Genomic DNA, 12,096 nt, shown 5'->3' with positions numbered 1-12,096 from the left:
AATTTTTTCATTTAAAATAATTTTTCTAAAACTAATTATAGTTACTCACTAAATATTAGGATTAAATATAAATTATTACTGATTCCTTTGTGAATTTGTTGTATGTAAAACCTTTTTAATAATTATTATTTTATAATATCATATAATATAAATATATTATGTAATACATATTTTAATTTAACAAAAATATTTGAGTTTTTATAACTTGAAATATCGTATCTGTTATTGTTTTTATCTTTTCTATTTAATTCTGCATTTTAAAGTTTTAAATTCAAAATTTGGATACATGAAAATGTTTTTTTTTCTTCAAAATTTGCATTATTTTGATCATAAAATCAAAAAATAATTTTCGAAAACAAAATCTAAACTGTCTACCAAATACATATCAACTGAACTCAATGAATTTAAAAACATAAAACATAATTTGCATTGCCTGTCAATAGTCTTTTGCTATCTCCTTGAACATTTAATTTTATTTAATATATTTCTATTAGAAACCATCTAAAAGCTTAGGTCTCGTCCGATAATCATAGTCTCATTTAGTAACTAAAAAGAAAATGGTTACAAAACATGACCTTGATCTTTTATTTTAAAAAATAAGCTTATAAACACTACTTTCATTCATAAATTTCTATGTTTGTTATCCATTTTTTACTCGTGTTTTAAAAAACCCAGGCATGCTCTAAAAAAAAGTTTTCAAAATTTTGTTTTTGTTTTTATAATTTGACTAGAAATTCAAGTATTTTATTTAAGAAAAGTAAAAAAAATATAATTGAAAATTGAGAGGAAATAAACTTAAATTTTAAAAACTAAAAACAAAAACCGTTAATAAATGAAGCCTTAATGAGACAATTTTAAAATTCAACCAAGTAAAAGTTTCTACATTAATTAACCACTTTTTATTGTTCAAAGTCTTATTAGATGTATCCTAAAAAATTGTAAATTAAAGTTATATATGAATACTATAATAATAAATAGATGCCCATTATTTAGTGTCCCAAAAGTTATGTGTCACCCTTTAGGTTGTCCACGTGCCTTGTAATTATTCATGTTTGGTGTCCATGGAAGTCCACATTCCACTTGTCACTTTGCCTATAAATAGTGACATTTTGTGGATCTTAAAATCACACACGCGTTGGTGAAAATTCCACTTCAAAATTTCACTAATTTTCATATTATCCAATTTTATAGTTTTAGTTATTTGATGTTATATTATATTTCATATATTTAATATTATTATATAAATATATTGTTATATTATATTTTCTCTATATTCGTGTCCCGTTGTGCTCCTCAAATTCACAATACGTTATCAGCATGGACTCCTGTCGTTTTTCCCACTAAAGGTAGGTTCTAAAAGTATGTCAGTTTTTCCCTCTTCGTTATAATTAATAAATTTTATTTTATTTTGCATATTCAATATGAAGGAGTAATATAATTTCCATGAGCAGCAAAATGATCATTCCAAATTTCACTCGCATTTGAACATACACAATTAGAATCAAGAAACGGAAACTAACCGGTCACGCATAATACGAAATTACAGCATGCTTTCAATAAGATCAAGGGAAAGATTATCATACCTTGAAGACTCATCTTCAAATTCCCTCGATCACGAACGCTCATTCAATCTCCAAGACTGCAACACACGGACGCTCGAACACAGTGACCGCAACACAGCACGATCAACGACAACCACAAACACAACGATCTCCAAGATTGCGAACCCAACGAACAGTCTCCAAAAATCTTGACCTTAGTCGAGTTGAGTAAGACACCACCAAAATAGCTACCTTGGTATTCTCGGTGTCGTAATCCAGAAGGGTGGGCTCTGTATGGACTTTGTTAGAGGAAGAGACCGAAGGAATAACAATCATGTAAATAATTGAGCAAGTGGGAGATGACAAAGGTCTATCATATAGATGAATGCCCAATCGTTTAGAAGATGGCGAGCTATCGTATAGCAAAAGCCCCGCGATCGTTTAGAAGACGATCAGTTGAGTGAACTATCGAGTAATGTCACTCCACAATCGTTTAGTCTATCTGCAGCTATCGTTTAGTGAATCATATTCACTTGATAGAAAATCGTGAGTGAGTTTTCGAGAATAAAACTCTCACAACAACTACTAAAATTAGAAAAACATTCTTTTTTTATCTCACGATTACCATGAAACCACTAATAACCTCCCATTCAATTGGTTATTAGAGAAAAAGAGATAATTATCCAATAATTAATATTATTAAAATATATATGATAACCAACTTACCATATTATATTTATAACCTATAGTTTTAATATTTCATCTCATGAAACATATAAACTATAGTTCTTTTTCTATTTCATGGTACTTAATGTAAATCTCATTTATATTAATCCTCTACTTGATGTATCTCATACATCACACCGATCATATCATATATAATTGAATTTCCTTTTGTCAATCTGAACATTTCAAATCAACACCAAGAACTGATTCTCAACTTGAATCCATTGAGCTACCAAGGGGACCTTATGGACCTGTAGCTTGAAGCTCCAACAGTACGTGAATAACTGACTAAACTCTTTAGTCACGAGATCCACCATCCGTTAACTGCCAGGCACTCCACTAAAGACCGACAGTTGTATCTCCTTATTACAGATATATTTTGTGTCCATATCAACCAATCAACAATGCGATAACCCTTCACAGATCGCTCGTAAGTACAACTGGACCAATAACCGTTATGCCCCTATAGTTACATCTAACTTCTTAAGTACCACTGATTCCTCTAATGAACATAAGTCATAGTTCTACTATGACTGAGTCCTCTCTTCCAAAGAGAAGCTGTGGCTAGTATGTTCAATACCCGAAATCAGCTTTTAAGGGAGCAATCTCTCTACTTACCTCTATTTCGAGGAAGGAGTGAATTCCATCTTGTGTAACTGAGTTTCCAGCTCCCAAATCAGACAAATCCCCAAAAAGGTAGGCATGTTGAGTTGGCAATCTGGTCACTCTCACCCATACTAATCAAAGGACCATCCTCAAAGGCAGGAGTTCTCAAAACACTCAGAACTGAGGTCATGTCACCTATGGTCATTTAACTAAGATGTAAGTCTCAAGTATCAACGACGTTTTATAAAGAGACTATTCATCTTGTGGTTCGGTCTTATACAAACTTTTTGTATAGGACACCCCTGCTCGCATGTCTTCACATGAATGGTCAGGATCTACCATCATTAGTAGTTCACAACACTTGTAAACCTCTACAAAGCGGGTTGTATCCATAGTGTCACCAGGATCAGGTATCCCTCCTTAATCCTTATACAACATACCTTTGTAGGTTATCACTTAAGGCATGATCCACTTGTATATCTCATATACATGCTTAAGTTTACATACAATAGCCATGGACTTTTGTTTATTGGATATGAGTAAATGCCAAATAAAATAACTTCTTATTTTATTCATAACAATGCGCAAAGTTTACAAACTACGAGACTCTGGAAGAATTAGAACAACAATCCCAACAATCTCCCACTTGTCCTAATGCTCGGGAGACTAATGTACAATACATGAAAAATACAAGTACAATATACAATAAACTAAGTCATACTCTATACCCCAGTATCATCTCCTACTTGCCCTATACAAGATGTTGCATGTCCCGTAAATCCAGACTCTCAAGGTGACCCTCGAACACCTTAGCCATGAGAACCTTTGTAAATGGATCAGCAACGTTGTGCTCCAACGCGATCTTCGTGACTATCACATCACCACAAGGCACAATCTCCCTGATCAAATGGTATTTCTGTTTTATATGCTTGCCTCGATGATGACTCCGAGGTTTCTTCGAATTTGCCACAACCCCGCTATTATCACAATAAAGAGTGTTCGACAAATCCATATTTGGAACAACTTCCAAATCTGTAAGGAATTTCCTCAGGCAAACAACCTCTTTAGTTATTTCACAAGCGGCTACGTATTCAGCTTCCATAGTAGAGTCCACGATGCATCCTTGCTTGATGCTTTGCCACACTACAGCTCTTCCATTCAGAGTGAACACTGACCCTGATGTCGATTTACGAGAATGTCTATCGGTCTGAAAGTCAAAGTTTGTGTATCCTGTAAGGATCAAATCCTTATCTCCATACATAAGCTTGTTGTCCTTCGTTCTCCAAAGATACTTGAGGATCGTCTTGATCGTCGTCCAGTGATCTAATCCTGGATTGGACTGATAACGATTGACAAACCCTACTACGTAGCAAATGTTGGGTCTGATACACAACATTGCATACATTAAGCTTCCAACGGCTGAAGTATAGGGAATCTGTCTCATCTCCACAACCTCTTGAGATGTCTTAGGACATTGATCCTTAGAAAAAACGATTCCATGCCTGAATGGTAACGAACCCCTTTTGGAATCTTGCATCCTGTACCACATCAATATTTGATCTATGTACGATGCCTGAGATAAGGCTAACCTCTCGTTCTTACAATCCCGAATGATTTAGATCCTTAGAACATACTATGCTACACCCAAATTTTTCATTTGGATCTGGTTAGCTAGCCACTTCTTAATGTCAGTCAAAAACCCTATATCATTCCCAATGGGTAGAATATTATCCACTTACAGTACCAGGAAACCTACTGAGCTGTTGATGATCTTCTTTAAACACAAGACTCATCAACGTTCTAATCAAAGCCAAATGACTTGACCGTACTGTCAAACCTAATGTTCCACGATCGAGACGCTAGTTTCAACCCATAAATGGACTTATTAAGCTTGCAAACTCTTTGCTCTTGATCTGGAACTATGAACCCCTCTAATTGGACCATGTAGATGGTCTCCTCAAGATTACCATTAAGAAAGGCAATCTTGATGTCCATTTGCCATATCTCATGATCATAAGATTTGGCTATGGATAGGAGTATCCTGATAGACTTTAGCATGACAATAGGTGAGAAAGTTTTCTCACAGTCCACTCTCTCAACCTAGGTATAACCCTTTGCCACGAGTCTAGCCTTAAAAGTTTGCACCTTTCAATCTACACCTCGCTTTCGTTTATAGATCCACTTACACTCTATAGGTTTTACCCCATCAGGTAGATCCACAAGTTCCCAGACTTGATTGAAGTACATAGACTCCATCTCTTGGTTCATGGCCGTAATCCACTCATCCTTGTCAATATCCTCCATTGCTTTCTTAAAAGACAATAGATTCTCGACCCTATCATTAGAAATGATGTTCTGGGCTTCAATCAAACCCATGTAATGATTCGGTGGGTTCATAACCCTCCCACTACATCGAGGCAATCTCAACTCTTGAGCTAGTTGACTAGATGTATCGAACTCAACAACTCTTATTGATCTGTCAATCTGTTCAACAACTCTTGTTGAACCCTCAACAGTCTGTCTCACTAGAAATCTCACGTAAAACAAGCTTACTTCGTGGTTTATGATGCCTTTTGTAGTCTTCTTCTAAGAAGATAGCATTTGTTGAAATAAACACTTTGTTCTCACTCGAATCATAGAAATATCCACCCTCGTTTCCCTGGGGTAGCCTACAAAGAGGAAAATTTTCGAACGCGGTTCCAACTTCTTCAGGTTAGTCACAAGCACATGGGTCAGACACCCCTAAATCCTGAAGTGGTGTAAACTACCTTTACGGCCTCTCCACAACTCAAAAGCTGTTTCAGAAACACTCTTCGAGGGAACGTTGTTCAGAATGTAACAAGCAGTCTCCACTACAAAACCCCAAAACGAGTCTAGAAGATGAGTATAACTCATCATAGACCAAACCATGTCTAAGAAGGTTCTGTTTCTCCTTTCTGATACACCATTTTGCTGAAGTGTACCTGGGGTCGAGAATTGGGACATAATTCCATGTTCTATCATATAGTTCTGGAATTGGAGGTTCCACCACAATCAGATCGTAGTGTTTTTATCTTCTTACCTAACAAGTTTTCAACTTCAGCCTTATACTCCTTGAACTTGTCAAGGGCTTCAGCCTTACATTGCATTAGGTAAAGATACTCGTACCTTGAATAATAATCTATGAAAGAAATAAAATATTCATACCCACCTCGAGCCCTAACAATCATCATACCATAGAGGTCAAAATGTACAAGCTCCAAGGCTTCCTTGGCTCTGTAACCTTTTCAAGTAAAAGGTCGTTTGGTCATCTTACCTTCAAGGAATTATTCACACACTGGCAATGAGTTTTCTTATAAACTCTTTAGAAGTCGACATTCCACCAACTGCTCAATCCTATTGAGGTTGATGTGACCTAATCTTAGATGCTAAAGATGGGCATTTTCCTTAGGAGAAACCTTTGGTCTTTTAATTGTTGTCACTGTACTGAATATTTCAGTATTAAACAAGGCTTTTATGACTAACGGCCTTAGTACATTCAAGTTACTTTCCATTGAACCAAAACCAATCTCCATTCCATTCTTGAAAATAAAAACTTTACTCTTAGAAAAGAAGACGATATACCCTTGTTCAATGAGACACGAAACCAAGATTAAGTTCCTCTTAATATGAGGAACTACAAAAACATTGTCCAATAACAGATAATATTTCTTGTCCATAAATAACTTCAGCCTGCCTACAACAACAACTGAAACGACCTCACCAGTACCAACTCGAAGAGTCAACTCTCCTTGTGACAATGTTTGCCAGGAACTGAATCCTTGGTAATAGGAACTGACGTGATTAGTAGCACCCGAATCAAGGATCCAAGCAGAATCATCATTCTCTACCAAACACGTCTCCAATAAAAATAAATCATATTTATTATTTTTAGACATCCTCCTCATTTGCAGAGTAGTGGGAACTGTATCAGAACCTAAATAAGCTTCAAGTTCCATATCAGAGAACACTTCTCATCGATGAACTTTAACAGATTTAGCAACACTTACTTCCTCTTCTTGAAGTTTAATTTGGGAACTGACACCACTGGTTTTGTCATCCATCCCTCTATGTTCGAAAAGTGTGAACAAACATTCAAACAAATCTTGCAACGAGTCCATGATCTCATGTGCAATGACCATGTTCTCAACCTCTTTGGCCAAAACATCAGGTACGCTAGCCAATATGTGAAGTCAGGCCAATGAATTAGCCTTCATCCATGCCTCATATGCATTACAAACACTTCGTGGTGCATCAAGGGTTGGAACTTGAGGACACTTCTCAAACATGATAAACTCGAGGTCGTTTACCACGAAATATGTTGTACAAGACTTTTACCATTGTATGAAATCGGTCAAACTAGAGGCATTAAACGGAAAAACAAACATGTTGCTGAAAACAAAAAAACATTAACCTATGTTAGGTTTTAAGCAAATACCCGTTGAAAAAACACACAACATCCAATACGGTTTAGCAAAAATAACTTGAACTCCGTGTGACATCTAGTTTCGCAATGACGCTTCAAAGATTTAGGACTAAAGCTGCTGAAGAGTGGTCAATTTATCCCTTCTTTGATTTGAGACATTCTCAACCAACCATTAATACCAGAACAACCCTTGCTCCTATAACGACTAGCCATCATTGATTTGGTCAAGAAACCATTAACTTACTTAACAAATTTTCGTAAGTGTGACCCGCTATTTTAGGCCCTAAAGTTCTGCCCCAAGTAGCTCTGAAGGAAAAAAAATTGATTGAGGAAAAAACTAAAGTGACCCTATCCATTTATGGAGTTCACCTTGATATTGACCAACTGCATAAAACCCATCCAAAGGGGGTCGCTTCCAGGGTGCCACGAGGGAGTACAAAAATGATCTCACGGTGTGAACTAATGACTGAGATCATAGGATGTGTTGACACACACCCTTCACCCACTTACTATAAACACTCTCTTCGTCTACCTTGATATTGACTCATGCAAACATCATCCGAAGGGGGATGTTCCCCCACGAGGCCAAGCATGAATCTCACGATATGAACATTCAGGGAGAAACGTGAATGGAATAATTGATATATCAAATACATCTCTTCCTTCCACTGAGTATTTTATAACCTAGAGTTTAGTTTACTTAGAAAAAACATGACTAAGAATTTTAACTAAGTGACTGTTTAGGTTTGCCTAAGAGTAACATTCACCTTGGATAGTTAAACAACTTTTAATCATCATCCATTGAACTATTTAACGAAGTCTTTTACCAATTGTCGCATGCTTGCAGAAAATCTATCTAATTCATCTTTCTAGGTAGGTTCCCAGGCAGGGGTGTTCCGTTTCCGTCAACTTAAGCACCCCAGTCTAGAAAGAACCTACCTTAGACAAAAGGTCCCTTATAGATAGATTTAATACAATTTTAATCTTTTATGCCAATCAATTTAATCCTATTAAACCGATTTAAAAAGATTAAAACTAGGTTGCTAATCCCATTAGAACCTTGAACTTAGGTCTATCTCGATCCAATTTTAAAACCCTTTTAAAACATGATTTCGCCTAAATCCGCATGCAACTCTTTCTTATCGATTTTAGTTTTAATTTCTATTATAATGCTTGTAACAGAAACAACCAAAACCATCCAAATGCAAAGCAAACACATACAACGCATTCATAACGCTTATAAACAGCCTAAGTGTCATGCTCCATGCATTGTTCATTCATTGCTACTTTTTATATAACTCTTATGCAAATAAGCAACGAACCAAAAAACATGCTTCCATTCACTCTTATACTATAACGCTTATAATATAAAGACGATGCATGAATATGCTTACTGCATGCACAAATATAACTCTTATATTTCCATGATGCATGCGCATGCTTTTTTATAATTTCATCATGTCATATTATAACACTTATAATATATGATCCATGAATAATTGCACAACCTAAGGTGGGTTTTAAATCTATATGTTATACACTATGCCATATAAATCACATACATCTCATATATATTAAGCAAAAGTTGATGAACCAGGATAATTAGCCTCAAATCCTCAAAACTAAAGTTAACTATTACAAATGCAAAGAGTCACCGGTTCAAAACAGACGAACCGGGTCTTGAACTGTCCGGGCGAAGCAACGCGTCTCCATTGATCGTGTACCAAACTTCCTCACGATCGTCTACACAAAAGAGTAAACACTTTACTCAATCGTTTACCAATGCTTCCAGAGCTAAACGATCACTTAGCAACGATCGTGTACCTTTAACTATGCGATGAAGCATGAGGTATGTGATCGTGCATCGCGCCACGTATAACGCAAACCTTAAACGATTATCTAAACGACAACGATGCCGTGAAGCACAATCATTTAAACGATCGCTGAGCAAGCGCCTAAGTATCGTATACCGTGTGATCGTGTAGTCAGTAACTATGCGATGAGGCATGCTAACTACACAATCGTTATTGCACGCATCTTTTATTAAACGAAAAGCATCAAATGCTCCCACTCAATTGTTTACCTCCAGCGTCTACACGATAGAGTAAACTTTTTACTCCATCATTTAGCATTAGCTATACAGCCGTTTAGTAAATACTACATGATTGGGCATAACTTTTCTACACGATCATTTAGCCAAATCTCAACGATCGTTTAGCTTGGGCTACACGCTGCTACCAACCTTTGGTCTTCTTCCTCGATGAGAACTGCATCTCCATGCTTCGAAACTTCATCACGAACGACTTAAAACACTTCAAATACTTTGGATACAAACTCGTTTTCTTGTTAATTATGCCCAAAAACGAAGGGGCCCTTATAAATTAACACTTTGTAAACTTAAAGAAAGCTTTAAACATAGGCAACCATCCTATAAGCATCCATCAACACATCCACAAACACATTTAACTCTTAAACGCATTGTAGAAAACTTAAAACCCACCATGACTATAAAAGAAGTTCAATACAGCAATGAAATTTGGAATATCAGAATAATCTGGCTCTAATACCAATGGAAGGAAATCATAAACAAAGATCTCCATGAGCAGCGGAAGTGTATCGTTCCAAATTCTATTCAGATTGAACACAATAATTACAGTCTAATCGGAAACGAACAGATTGTGCATCAATAGAAATTATAGATGCTACAATAGTATACAAGGGATAGAGTATGCGTACCTTTGAAGAACTATTCTTATGGTGTATCCCTCGACTGATGTCCAACACTTCCAACAATGCACTCGAACGCAACGACCAAAACAACCAATAGCACGAACACGAACACAATAATCGTCTGAATGCTCCTTGAAGCTAATCGAGTCCAACTCGATCCACAAACGGAGTTAGAACACCACCACAAGTGTTACCTTGGTATTCTCAATGTGAGAATCTAGGAGTTGTGGGCTCTGTTTGATCTTGGATTGAAGAAGACAGGAGGTATATGATCGAGTAAGTAAGAGATATAAACACTGTCTATCGCATAGATGATGTACTCGATCATTTAGTAAACGGAAGCCTATCGCATAGACTTTGCTACTCGATCGTGTAGCAACGATCAACGAGTAACTATTGTATAGTCAACTCTAAGCCATCATGTATGCTCTCAACGACTATCGCTTAGTAAAAACTCTTTTTACTTGATAGCCGTTTTCTGTGAGTATTTCCAAATAATTCAACTTCTAATTTTGGAAAAAAAATTTCCTTTTATCTCACGGTTACGTATAACTTGTAGAAATACAAGTTATTTATACTGTCTTATCTAGATATTGCGGCCAAAAGAGAATAAATATGCGCCAATTGTATGAATATTAGCTTCGAAATACAATAATTCTGAATTATTGCAATTACACCCACTACCATCATTAAGATGGAAGAAAAGGAGATTGCTACTCTATTTTACAAAAAACCAAGTCACCGCTTGCGATTAAGGCTTAAGACGAATGGACCAACGCATCTCTGTCACATTGCGCCCGTCAATCAACAATGAAAAGACGATCAACGCAATGACAACGCAATGCGACAGTCGATCCAGAGCTGACTTTCAACCCCATGCGGTAATAAAAACAACACCGCATACGAACACTCGATCGAAAGAAGCAACTGAGCAATGCAAAAGCTGACACATGTACAACTAATGGTTGTGCAGATTTGACGGTCTGATTGGATAAAAGAAGGAATAATATCCCTCCATCTTCAGAATTTCCATAACAACAAGTGGGGACCACAAGGCCGGAGTCAAAGATCTTCACCTATAAATACCCCAAAGAATTCACAGAAAAATATGCTACTTGATACGGGACTAATTGCTGCTATTATATTGAGAGAAAGGTTGTGCTGAGTGTTAAACTGAAGAAATCTGGGAAGAAGAAGAGATAAGACCGAGAGATGAGTCTCAGTGTTAATCTGCCAGATCCTCGCCGCGAAGCTCTATACTTAGATCCCTGCTACTGATTAAGCGAGCCTGAGAGGGAAACTCATCCTTCCACACGATCCATCCATTCCAGCAAGCAAATCTCCATCCAAATCGGTGCCGAGACGTTGGCATTTGTTTGTATTTATTTCTATCTCTTTTCATCATTATATTTCATCTTTTTTATCTCTTCATTCACACACCATGTATCAGACGCTAAATAGATATATTGAATATCTTGATCATTTTCATTACCACTTCTCTGGCTATTTCCGTTCCTCCATTTATCACTTTCTTCATGAAGTGTTCTTAATCCCCTGGTAGTTCATATGAATTAAACGAGTACTTAATCTGTGTTAAAGAGATAATTGTGTTTAGCTAAGGCATGCTAGACGGCATCTTCACCTGTGAGAGTAAAAGTGAAGATGTCATTTTGATCTATCGAGAGAAGGTTAGAAGAATGCGTTAATTAGAGCGAGTAGTACTTCCAGAGATGGAAGCAACCTTGCGTTCATTTCGTTTGTCTCTGTTTCACCATAGACATGTGGGAACGCGGTCGATCACTGAAAGGTGTACGCTAAGGGAAAAACGGAACCGTATTTATCACTTTAACACAATTAAGGAACTTGCGATGTTTATATTAGTTATCTTTCTCTTTCTGCTTCGTACATAAGACTTTCCATCACATCACATGATCTGTGTATAATCTTCACAGCCAGCCTTGACCTCAGTATCTTGTATCATGAAGCCTGTATCTTGTACCATCTTAGCTTAGGTTTATTGCATTTTATTTTATTATCGCATTTTTACTG

Source organism: Benincasa hispida, chromosome 4 (assembly GCF_009727055.1).
Source record: "Benincasa hispida cultivar B227 chromosome 4, ASM972705v1, whole genome shotgun sequence".
NCBI lineage: Eukaryota > Viridiplantae > Streptophyta > Magnoliopsida > Cucurbitales > Cucurbitaceae > Benincasa > Benincasa hispida.
This window is presented reverse-complemented; position numbering follows the sequence as displayed.